This window comes from Pogoniulus pusillus, chromosome 14 (genome assembly GCF_015220805.1).
Source record: "Pogoniulus pusillus isolate bPogPus1 chromosome 14, bPogPus1.pri, whole genome shotgun sequence".
NCBI lineage: Eukaryota > Metazoa > Chordata > Aves > Piciformes > Lybiidae > Pogoniulus > Pogoniulus pusillus.
The window spans coordinates 20,819,430-20,829,356 of NC_087277.1; positions in this window are offsets into that span (position 1 = coordinate 20,819,430).

Consider the following 9,927-nt stretch of genomic DNA (forward strand, 5'->3'; position numbering starts at 1 on the left):
CTCCCCATGTCTCTAGGACCAGACATGGTCACCAAATGGCTAATGGGTTCCATCTACAGGATCCCAGGAGCAGAGTCTGTGGAAGCCCTTGGTCACTTGGGCCTTGGGGACACTTGGTGGGACCAGAGGAGAGTGGAACAGGGAAAGGAGAAGAGAGAGCTGAGGAGTGGGAAGGGAGATGCCACCAGATTTGGGTCCAGCGCCAGCTCACAGAGTCACTCTGGGTTCTTTGGAGCTGAATGTCCATCCAGTGAGGATTTCTGCAGTGGCTGCAACCTCTGAACCCCAAACATTTCTGTCCCTTGATACCCCTCAGGTCCCCTTCACACGGGGAGGGTGTGAATCGTGTGTGATCTGCATGTGGTCCCCCAGGGTCACATGGAGCAACCCAAACACACACAAAGCCATGGACCCCCATGGGTGCACCCCCAGGTGCTGAGTGAGCTGCTGCTGGTGCTGCTCTACCATTCTCCATTGTTGAAAGCTCATGGAGAACAGGAGAGGTGCCTGAGGACTGGAGGAGAGCCAATGTCTGTGCAGTCCTCAAAAAGGGCAAGAAGGAGGACCCAAGAAACTGCAGACTCAGCCAGCCTCATCTCCATCCCTGTAGAGGTGATAGAGCAGGTGGTTCTGGAGGCCATCTCTAACCACATGGAACAAAGGAGGGTCATCAAGAATAGCCAGCATGGATTCACTGAGGGGAGATGCTGCTTGGCAAACCTGATAGCCTTCTACAAAGGCCTGAGCAAGTGGAAGGATGAAGGGAGAGCCATGGGTATCATCTGCCTTGACTTCAGCAAGACTTTGGACACCATCTCCCACAGCATCTCCTAGGCAAACTCAAGAGCAGTGCATTAGATGGTTGACTGTGAAGTGGGTTGGTGCCTGGCTCAGAACAGAGTTCAGAGAGTTGTGATCAATTGGAGGCTTGTGGCCAGTGGTGTTCCCCAGGGATCACCACTGGGTGCAGTTGTGTTCAGTATCTTCATCAACAACCTGGACGAGGTCATTGAGTGTACCCTCAGCAAGTTCGCTAACGGCACAAAACTTGAGGGGTGGCTGTCAGCCCCTCAGGCTGTGCTGCCCTCCAACGAGATCTGGACAGGCTGGAGAGCTGGGGGAAGGCAAATCTCATGAAATGCAATAAGGACAAGTGCAGAGCTCTGCATCTGGGGAGCAATAACAGCAGGCACCAGTATGGACTAGAGGTAATCCTACAGGAAAGCAGCCCCATGGAGAAAGATCTTGAAGTCCTGGTGGACAGCAAGTTCTGCATGGGACAGCAAGAGATCCAATGGCATCTTGGGGTGCATCAAGGAAAGTGTGTCCAGCAGGGCTAGGGAGGTTCTCCTTCTTCTCTATTCTGCCCTGCTGAGACAACACCTGGAATACTGTGTCCAGTTCTGGGCTCCCCAGTTCAAGAGAGATAGGCCTCTACTGGATAGAGTCCAATAGAGACCTAAGAGGATGCCTGGGGGGCTCAAACAAGTCTGCTATGAAGAAAGGCTGAGAGACCTGGGGTTAGTTAGTCTGGAGAAGAGAAGGCTGAAAAGGGACCTTATCAACATCTATAAATACCTGAGAGGTGAGTGTCAAGCTGAAGGTGCCAATCTCTTTTTGGTGGTGTCCAATGATGAGACAGGGAACAACAGGTACAAGCTAGAACACAGGATGTTCCACCTCAACGTAAGGAGACTCTTCTTTATGGTGAAGGTGACAGAGCACTGGAACAGGCTGCCCAGGGAGATTGTGGAGTCTCCTTCCCTGGACTTTCAAAACCCACTTGGATGTGTTCCTGCCCGGGGTGCTCCTGCTCAGGCAGGGGGGGCTGGACTCGAAGATCTCTGGAAGTCCTTTCCAGCCCCTAAGATTCTGTGATTCTATGGCTCCTCAGTGCAGCGCCCACCGTTGCCCCTCCAATGCCACGCCCATCGTTGCCCCCGCAAAGCCCTTCGTGCGCCCCCCGGTGCAGTTCCCACCGTGGCCACGTCGTGGCGCAGCTGCCGCAGCTTGCGGAGCGAAGCGCCGGAGCCGCCCGGATCCCGCCGCAGGGCTGCGCTCTGCCGGCGCTGCGGGAAGGAGCTGCCGCGGAGAGGAGCTGCGGCGGGAGGGAGCTGCCGCGGGAAGGAGCTGCGGCGGGAGGGAGCTGCAGCGGGAGAGAGCTGCTGCGGGAGGGAGCTGCCGCGGGAGAGAGCTGCGGCGGGAGGGAGCTGCCGCGGGAGAGAGCTGCGGCGGGAGGGAGCTGCCGCGGGAGAGAGCTGCGGCGGGAGAGAGCTGCCGCGGAGAGGAGCTGCGGCGGGAGGGAGCTGCCGCGGGAGGGAGCTGCGGCAGGAGGGAGCTGCCGCGGAGAGGAGCTGCCGCGGGAGGGAGCTGCCGCGGGAAGGAGCTGCGGCGGGAGGGAGCTGCAGCGGGAGAGAGCTGCCGCGGAAAGGAGCTGCGGCGGGAGGGAGCTGCGGCGGGAAGGAGCTGCGGCGGGAGGGAGCTGCGGCGGGAGGGAGCTGCGGCGGGAGGGAGCTGCCGCGGGGGGGAGCTGCGGCGGGGGGGAGCTGCCGCGGGAGGGAGCTGCCGCGGGGGGGAGCTGCGGCGGGGGGGAGCTGCGGCGGGGGGGAGCTGCGGCGGGGGGGAGCTGCGGCGGGAGGGAGCTGCCGCGGGAGGGAGCTGCTGCGGCTCCGCAGAGCGGGGCGCTGGGGGCTCCCAGCGGCCCATGCCGGCACCGCTCAGAGCTTTAGCACCGCACTTTGCCCGAGACGACACAACGTGGAGCTCTCGCACACCGGGGACCAGTGTCCCCAGAGCTAGTGTCACCAACCCTCCTATGTCACTGGCACCAGTGTCATCAACCTCCCAGTGTCATCAGGACCAGTGTTGCCCACCTCCCCGTGCCACCAGGGATTCCTGTCACCCTTCTCTGGTGGCACTGTGACAAGAGGCTGTGGTGCCAGATGTTGAGGGCTGTGCCTGACTCTGACCTGACCATCAGGTCCACACCATCCTGGCTCATCAATGGCCACCAGCTGGGCACTGGTGGGTACTGGGTGGCTTCTGGTTGCAAGGACGCAGAGCCGACATCTTGAGACTATACTGGCCCTGAAGAACCTGACAGCCCATGGGCACCCCAGTGGAAAGCCACTATGGTGAGGGGCTCCTTGCCACCAGGGTACCACCACACTAGTGGAACTGATGGGCGCAGAGCAGCTGGAGCTGGTCAGGCTTCCCGTGGAGGTGGCACGCTGGGCATGCCAGGCACACCAGGTAGCCTGGTCTGCTAGCGTTGTGGCAAGGGGCTGGTGCCACCATCCTGGAGGTGTGGTTCCAGTTTCCCCCCTGGGAACATGGGATGTGTTGGGAAAGAGCTTTGAGTTCACAGAGTCAAATTGTTGGCCCAGCACCGTTAAACCATGGCTCAGCACCACAGCTCCATGGCTTCGAGACCCTGTCAGGGATAGGGACTCCAGCGCTACCCTGGGCAGGCTGAGACAGGCCTACACAAGCCTCCAGGGGCAGAAATTGTTCCTCATGGTGGACCCAGGAGCCTGGACCCTGTGGTGGGCAGGTGGACTGGAGCAGCTGGGGTAGTGAAGCTCCTGCAGGGAGTGGTGTCAGCTCAAGGCTGCCGTGGAACATGGTGCTGGTTGGACTCCAGATGGGATGTGGATCAGACTCCCACAGGAACCTGCTAAAGAAAAGGGACAGTGGGTGAGGGAGCTGTTGTGAACTGGGTGAGCAGCATTTGAACAGGCTTTGGAGGTACAGGGGCAACACAGGAGAAGAAAGAAAGGGTTGGGTGGTCTGAGCACCTGCTGCCAGTCCCTGCAGGTCATCCCCCCACTGTGGGTGCTCTGAGGAACACCTCCATCCCACAGGAGAACACTGGGGTGAGAGCAAAGCCCCAGCAAAGCCACCACTGCACCCACAGTGAAGGCACCACCATGAGTGGGGGAACAGGTGAAGCCCCCCAAAACCAGCATTTTTCCTTGCTCAGTGATAATGTTCTCCACCCACAGGGGCCACAGACGTCCATGATGTGCCCTCAAGTGTGAGACATGGAGCCAGCCAGGCTTGGTATGCCAGCTGGAGGATATTGACCCACCCAATAAAGCAAACAAGGCTGGCAGGGTGCTCTGGGTCAGCTCCCAGCAGCTTCCTGTGGAAAGCCTTCTCCAGAACAGGCTGAACCTCTGCTCTGCAGTTCCTGCCTCCTCTGGCAGCCAGGAATGTCCTCCTGGTGTTTGGCCAGCTCAGGCCAAGCTCCATCCATCGCTTAGGGCAGATCTCCTCCTGCTCCCCTGGTCTGCGCTGATAAGGCCACCCCGGGCAATCTTATCTCCCCCAACATCTGTTTGAGGAGCCACCAAGCCGAGCTGCTCTCCTGTGCTCCTTCTCCTGTTTTCTTCAGCAGCTTCTCAACCATGAGCTCCCTGTTTTGGCTTGGCTGGTGCGTGGTCTGTAACCAACCCTCTGGACACGACCAGCAGCACATCCCACCCCCCCGGAGAACATCCCACGGGGTCTCCACGGCCGCACTGTGTGGCTGCCCATGTCGCCCCTCGGGTGGCTGAGCACTGCTGGCCATTTCCTCTTTAATCATCTCCAAACTGGGGCTAACTCATGCCCCGAGTGTTTGCTGCTGGCTCCAGGGCGTGAGTTTGCATTTCGTGCCCTTCCATTTCTTCTCGTGCCCATTAGCCCAGCCCTCAATGTCACCGCTGCCCCTGCCCGCTGCCCAGCCGCGCTCCACCGCCTCCCGGCTCAGCACGCAGACCTGTGCCCGCCGTGGTGCCACCAGCTCTGTGACCAAAGCATTCCTGTGGCTCCTAGAGCCCCAGTTCTCACTCATTGCTCCCCTTCCAGCACAGCCCAGTCCCCAGGGGCAGGTAGGACGTGCGATGTGAAGGTGTCCTCCAACCTGAAGGACTCTTTGATTCCACCAGGAGGCCACAGCCATGTTTGGGGTTGTGATTTTGGGTCACTGTGGGGATCTGCTGCTGCCTGCTGCTGTCTTGGGTTTGTCTTAACAGCACAAAGTGGGATTCACCAACAGGTCTCCACTGGCTGCTTGTCCAAAGGTCCAGAGCTGCAATCTCCTCTGAGCTCAGCTGAAGGTCTGCTGTCCCTCCTGGTGGAAGCTCTTAGCTCAAAGAGAGGAAAGAGCAGAAGATGTTGCTGTGATGGAAGCTTTGCCTCATTTCCTATGGAACTGGTTCTGCTGCTTCTGCTCAGTAAAAGGTCCAAAGGGTGTCTGAAGGCTTTGGAACAGGGAACTCCCTAGCCACAAGGTGACAGCCCAAGTGACACCTGGCTCCTCCTGCTCCAACAGCAAAGATTGTGCCATTGGCTTCAGAGCCTTTGGGCTGAGGCAGCAGCATCCACCCTCCTCACCCTTCCTCCTCACTTTTCCTCTTCACCCACCCTCCTCACACTTCCTCCTCACTCTTTCATCTTCACCCTTCCTCCTCATCCTTCATTCTCACCCTTCCTTCTCACTCTTCCTCTTCACTCACCCTCCTCACCCTGGGAGAGGTCCAAATGTTCTTCAGGACCCCACAGCTGGAGCATTTGTTTTGACCCAATGAGGTCCCTTCCAACCAAAACTATTCCTTGATCCTATTTTGTGGCACTGTCCCCACCACAGCTCTCACTGCCCAGCCCCAGAACCCGCCCCTGGGAGCAGGGGTGGGGGCAGCTCTGGGGTTCTTCAGGAGGTTCTGGGAGGGCCTCATGTCCTAGGGTCAGCAGGAAGATACCTGAAGAAACTCACTGAGGATTATAAGAGAAAACCACAGCCTGGAGAGCAGGAGATGACCTGGCAGCCCATCACAGGAGGCCAGAACATGGGCTGGGGGCCACCTCAGCCTCATGAGGCACAAGGTGTCCACTGCACTGACCACTGAGGGGCTTCACTCTGAGATCAGAGAACCATGGAATGGTTTGGCAGGGACCTGTGAAGCTCACCCAGTCCAATCCCCTGCAGTCAGCAGGGACATCTCCAAACACAGCAGATAGTTCAGAGCCCCAAAGAACCTAACCTGGGATGGTTCCAGGCATGGGACATGTCCCACCTCTCTGGGCAGCCTGGGCCAGGCTCTGCCCACCCTCCCAATGCAGAATTTCTTCCTCAGCTCCAGGCTCCATCTCCCTCTTCCAGTTCAAACCCAGCATGCCTGGAGCTGGCCCAGCATCCCCTGATCAAGTCCTTCCCCAGTTCTCTTGGAGCCCCCAGACCCTCCTCTTCTCCAGGCTGAACTACTCCAGCTCCCTCAGCCTGGCCTCACAGCAGAGGGTTTCCACCCTCAGGTCATTGCTGTGGCCTCCTTTGGCCCCACTCCAGCAGGTCTCTGTTTCTCCTGTGCTGAGGACTAGGAGTGGGGAATCCTGGATCAAGACCCTGCCAGGGCTGCGGAGCAGCACCAAGACCTCCCAGGAGCCTGCCAAGAGCAGGAGAGCAGGTGACCAGGTCTGACACAAACCAGGAGTCCTTTGTGCATGACCAAGCAACACATGGAATGAAATCAACCTTCTCTGGTGTGAGCAGGTCCAGCAGCAGCCTCACCTGCTTCAGCCACTGGGTCTGATGGTGCTCCTAAGACCTTGGCCACCCTCTGCCACCTCCACACTTGACCCTGCACTGCATCACCCCTCTCTGTGCCTCTTCTCTTCCCACCACCACATCCAGCTCCTTCATCTATCCAGCTGTCCTGCAGCTCTAGCCATGCATTTCCATCAGCAGTGGTCACACAGACTCTGTCCTCACCACTGCCCTGTCACTCTGCTCTGGCTGCTGTCCTCCAGCCCCTGCTCCATGTGGGTGGATGGTTGCTCCTGAGCAGATTCCATCCCATTTTTGGCTCTGAGTGTGACCAGTGGCAGATGTCCTCACCCAACACACCCACGCTGCCGTGGTCACACCTGGCTCCCCTCCCGGGGATGGAGGAGCTGGGGACACGTGTCCTGCAGCGTGGGGGAGCAGCCAGGGGACATGGGCACAGCTTCAGCCAGTGGGGCTGGGACACTGGGGGCTTTGTAAGCCCTCACCAGGGGCTTTTGGCCTTGAGGTGTCCGCAGAAGTTGGTGCCAGCCCAGAGTGATGCTGGAGATGCCTGCAGAGCTGCAAGGAGCAGTCTGGGGATCAGCCCAGCCTTGTGGATGTCCCCTCCCTGGGGGTGCTCAGGGCCAGGTATCTGGAGGTGTCCCTGCCCAGGGCAGAGGCTTGGAGCTGGCTGATCTTTAAAGTCCTTTCCAGCCCAGCCCATTCCACGATTCTGTGATTCCCAGGGGATTGCCGACCCTGCAGCCCTGGATACCATCCTGGATTCTGCTGAGCTCCCACCCCTGCCCGGGCTGCTGTGCCGGTGGGTCACACATCCTGAGCCCTGCGCCCGCCGGGACACCGCGGGACACCGCGGCCGCAGCAGGGGCAGAGCCTGGAGCTGCGCAAGCAGCAGCGGATCCTGAGCAGCTCTGTGCTGCCCACGTGCCTGCAGGACCCACCCGGGAACGTGCCGGAGAAGACAGCGCAGCGCTGGGGGAGATGCTGGTCGGCGTGGCGGGGCCGGGCTGGCAGCCGGGCTGGACCTTCGACCGCAGCGACGTGCGAGCTGTGCACAAACATCTGATGTCAGCATGTCCCGGCCCCGTCCACCGCCGGATAAAAATAGACGGCGGCCAAGAGGGGCCTCCTGGAAGGGGGGAGCCCACGAACCTCAGCCCAGCATGAGGGGTGTGAGCACCAGCAAGTCTGGCACCCTGCCCATGTCCTCCTCCTGCCAAGGAGGGATGGTCCTGGTGGCACCAGGGCTCTCTCCTGCAGCACCTAGATCCTGCGGAGCAGCCTGGAAGGGAAGGAAACGAACCCTGAGAGGGCTCCAAAAGCCCCTCTCTTGGGGCTGGAGCATGCTCAAGGTACCCGAGACCCATGGTGAGTGAAACAAGGAGCTCCTGGGTGGCTACAGGACCCTGCAGGGACCAGGATAGGACACATGGGCTTTCCCCAGGACCCAGCACAGGATTCACACGGACCTTTCCCAGATCCAGCACAGGACCCATGTGGACCTTCCTCAGGACCAGCACAGGATCTGTGTGGACCTTCCCCGGGGCCAGCACAGGACCCATGGGGACTTTCCCAGGGTCTGTGGCTACCCACTGGTGGGAGGTGCCTAAGTACCAAGCGTGGCCTGTTCAGGGACACAGCAGTGTCCAACTGTGGATGTGCCCCACACACAGGGACTGAAAGCAGCAGAGGTCCAGAGCTTTTCCCCATGGTCACCTCTGAGCCCTGCATCCCATCTTCTCCTGCTGTAAGAGCAGATCCCAAGAGGAAGAGCCCAGGAAGTGGAGCAAGACCAAGATGTTCTTCATCCGGGCAGAGTCCTGGCATCTGACCATGCACAGCTCGGAGCCCTCAGGCTCCATCCGGTCTCCTCCACAGCCCTGGATCAATTCCCCTCTGGCAGAGGTGCCTGATGGCTCTCAAAACCCTTTTCCACTTTGGCTGCTGGAGACGTCCCACGGCAACGAGTTCCACCGCGTGCTGGCCGTCAGTGTTTTACCCCAAGAATCAGCAGTGACCTGCACTGGTGTGTTCCACAGCTCTGGGTGAGCTCTGCAGGAGTGTCCTCACCACCTGCCCTTTGGTGTGACACCCTGAAGAACTGCTGCTGCTCCCCAGGTGGAGCTGTGTCATGTGAAGGCCTCGTCCACACCTCTGAGGGCCCTTCCCATGCCATCAGGGTCTCTGCAGCTCCTCATGGCCAGCTTGGAGCTGGCTGTCCCCACCGGTGTGGTGTCACCAGTGTGCTGCCAATGTGTTGTTCATCCCTTTTGGGTGCTTTTGAACACGGTGAGCAGCAGGCCCTGATGTGGAGCCAGTCTCTGCTACCATGGAGCCTCCTCTGGCCCTTCCATGACCGAGTCCCACTGATGCTTTTGGGGAAGGATCTCATCCATGTTATTGATCTACTCCTTTGTCACCTCATTTTGGGACAACTCTGCCCTGTGAAGGAAAGGCCTGCTGCAGACTCAGGGCAGCAGCAGAGGATAACTTTGCCTTCCTTCTTCCACCCTTTCGACCCTCACCATCCTGGGGCTCTGAGGATCTTCTGCTCAGGTTCTTGCCCTCCATGACTTTGAGCACTGCTGGGTGTCAGTCTTTTGGGCTCATCTGCCCTGTGCCCTCTTCAAACTGGGAGATCACCTCAGTGCTGCTTATCCCCCACCAGCTACAACCAGACTGGAAGACAACTGGTAGAGCTGCCACAGGGAACCAGAGGCCAGAGGAGATGGGATCTGTCCCAGGAGTGACCCTGGGACACAGGCAGACAGGAGATACCCAGGGCGGGACAGGTGGGTTGTATCTGGTTCCAGCCTTCTTCTTCTTGTCCTTGAGCTGGTTCCTAGCTGAACTTTTACCTTCCACTCTGATAAGAACTTGTGGTTGACTCTCCCACGAGTCCTGTCTGGCAGGCACAGGACAAGGTCACCATGCAACCTTGTGGCCCCTGGTGGCAGAGTGGCAGCAGGGTGGTGGAACTGGTGGTATGCTTGAGGTGGCCATAGCTTGTGTGTTCCCGGAGGTGGCCATGGCCCAGGATGTGCTTTCATGGTCCAGGAGGAGGTGACAAGGTCTGTTTGCACCAGTGCCACAGGGCCGTAGCTGGCTGGAGCAGCTTAGTGTGCTGCCAGGCAGGCAGGCCCTGAGGGTGGCCACACAAGGAGACATCTCCTGCTATGTCTCAGGGGAGAGGGGTTTGTGTGTGGTACCTGCTGGGCATCATTAGCACCTCCTTGTCCCACAGCCACACTCACTGTGGTCCCTCTGGAGAGGCTAGAGGCACAGAAGGTCTCCCAGAGGAGCAAGGAAGCACGGCTACGTGCTTGGAACAGGGTGGAACAAATCATAGATGTGCTGACAGAAACCAGAGCTGGCCAGGA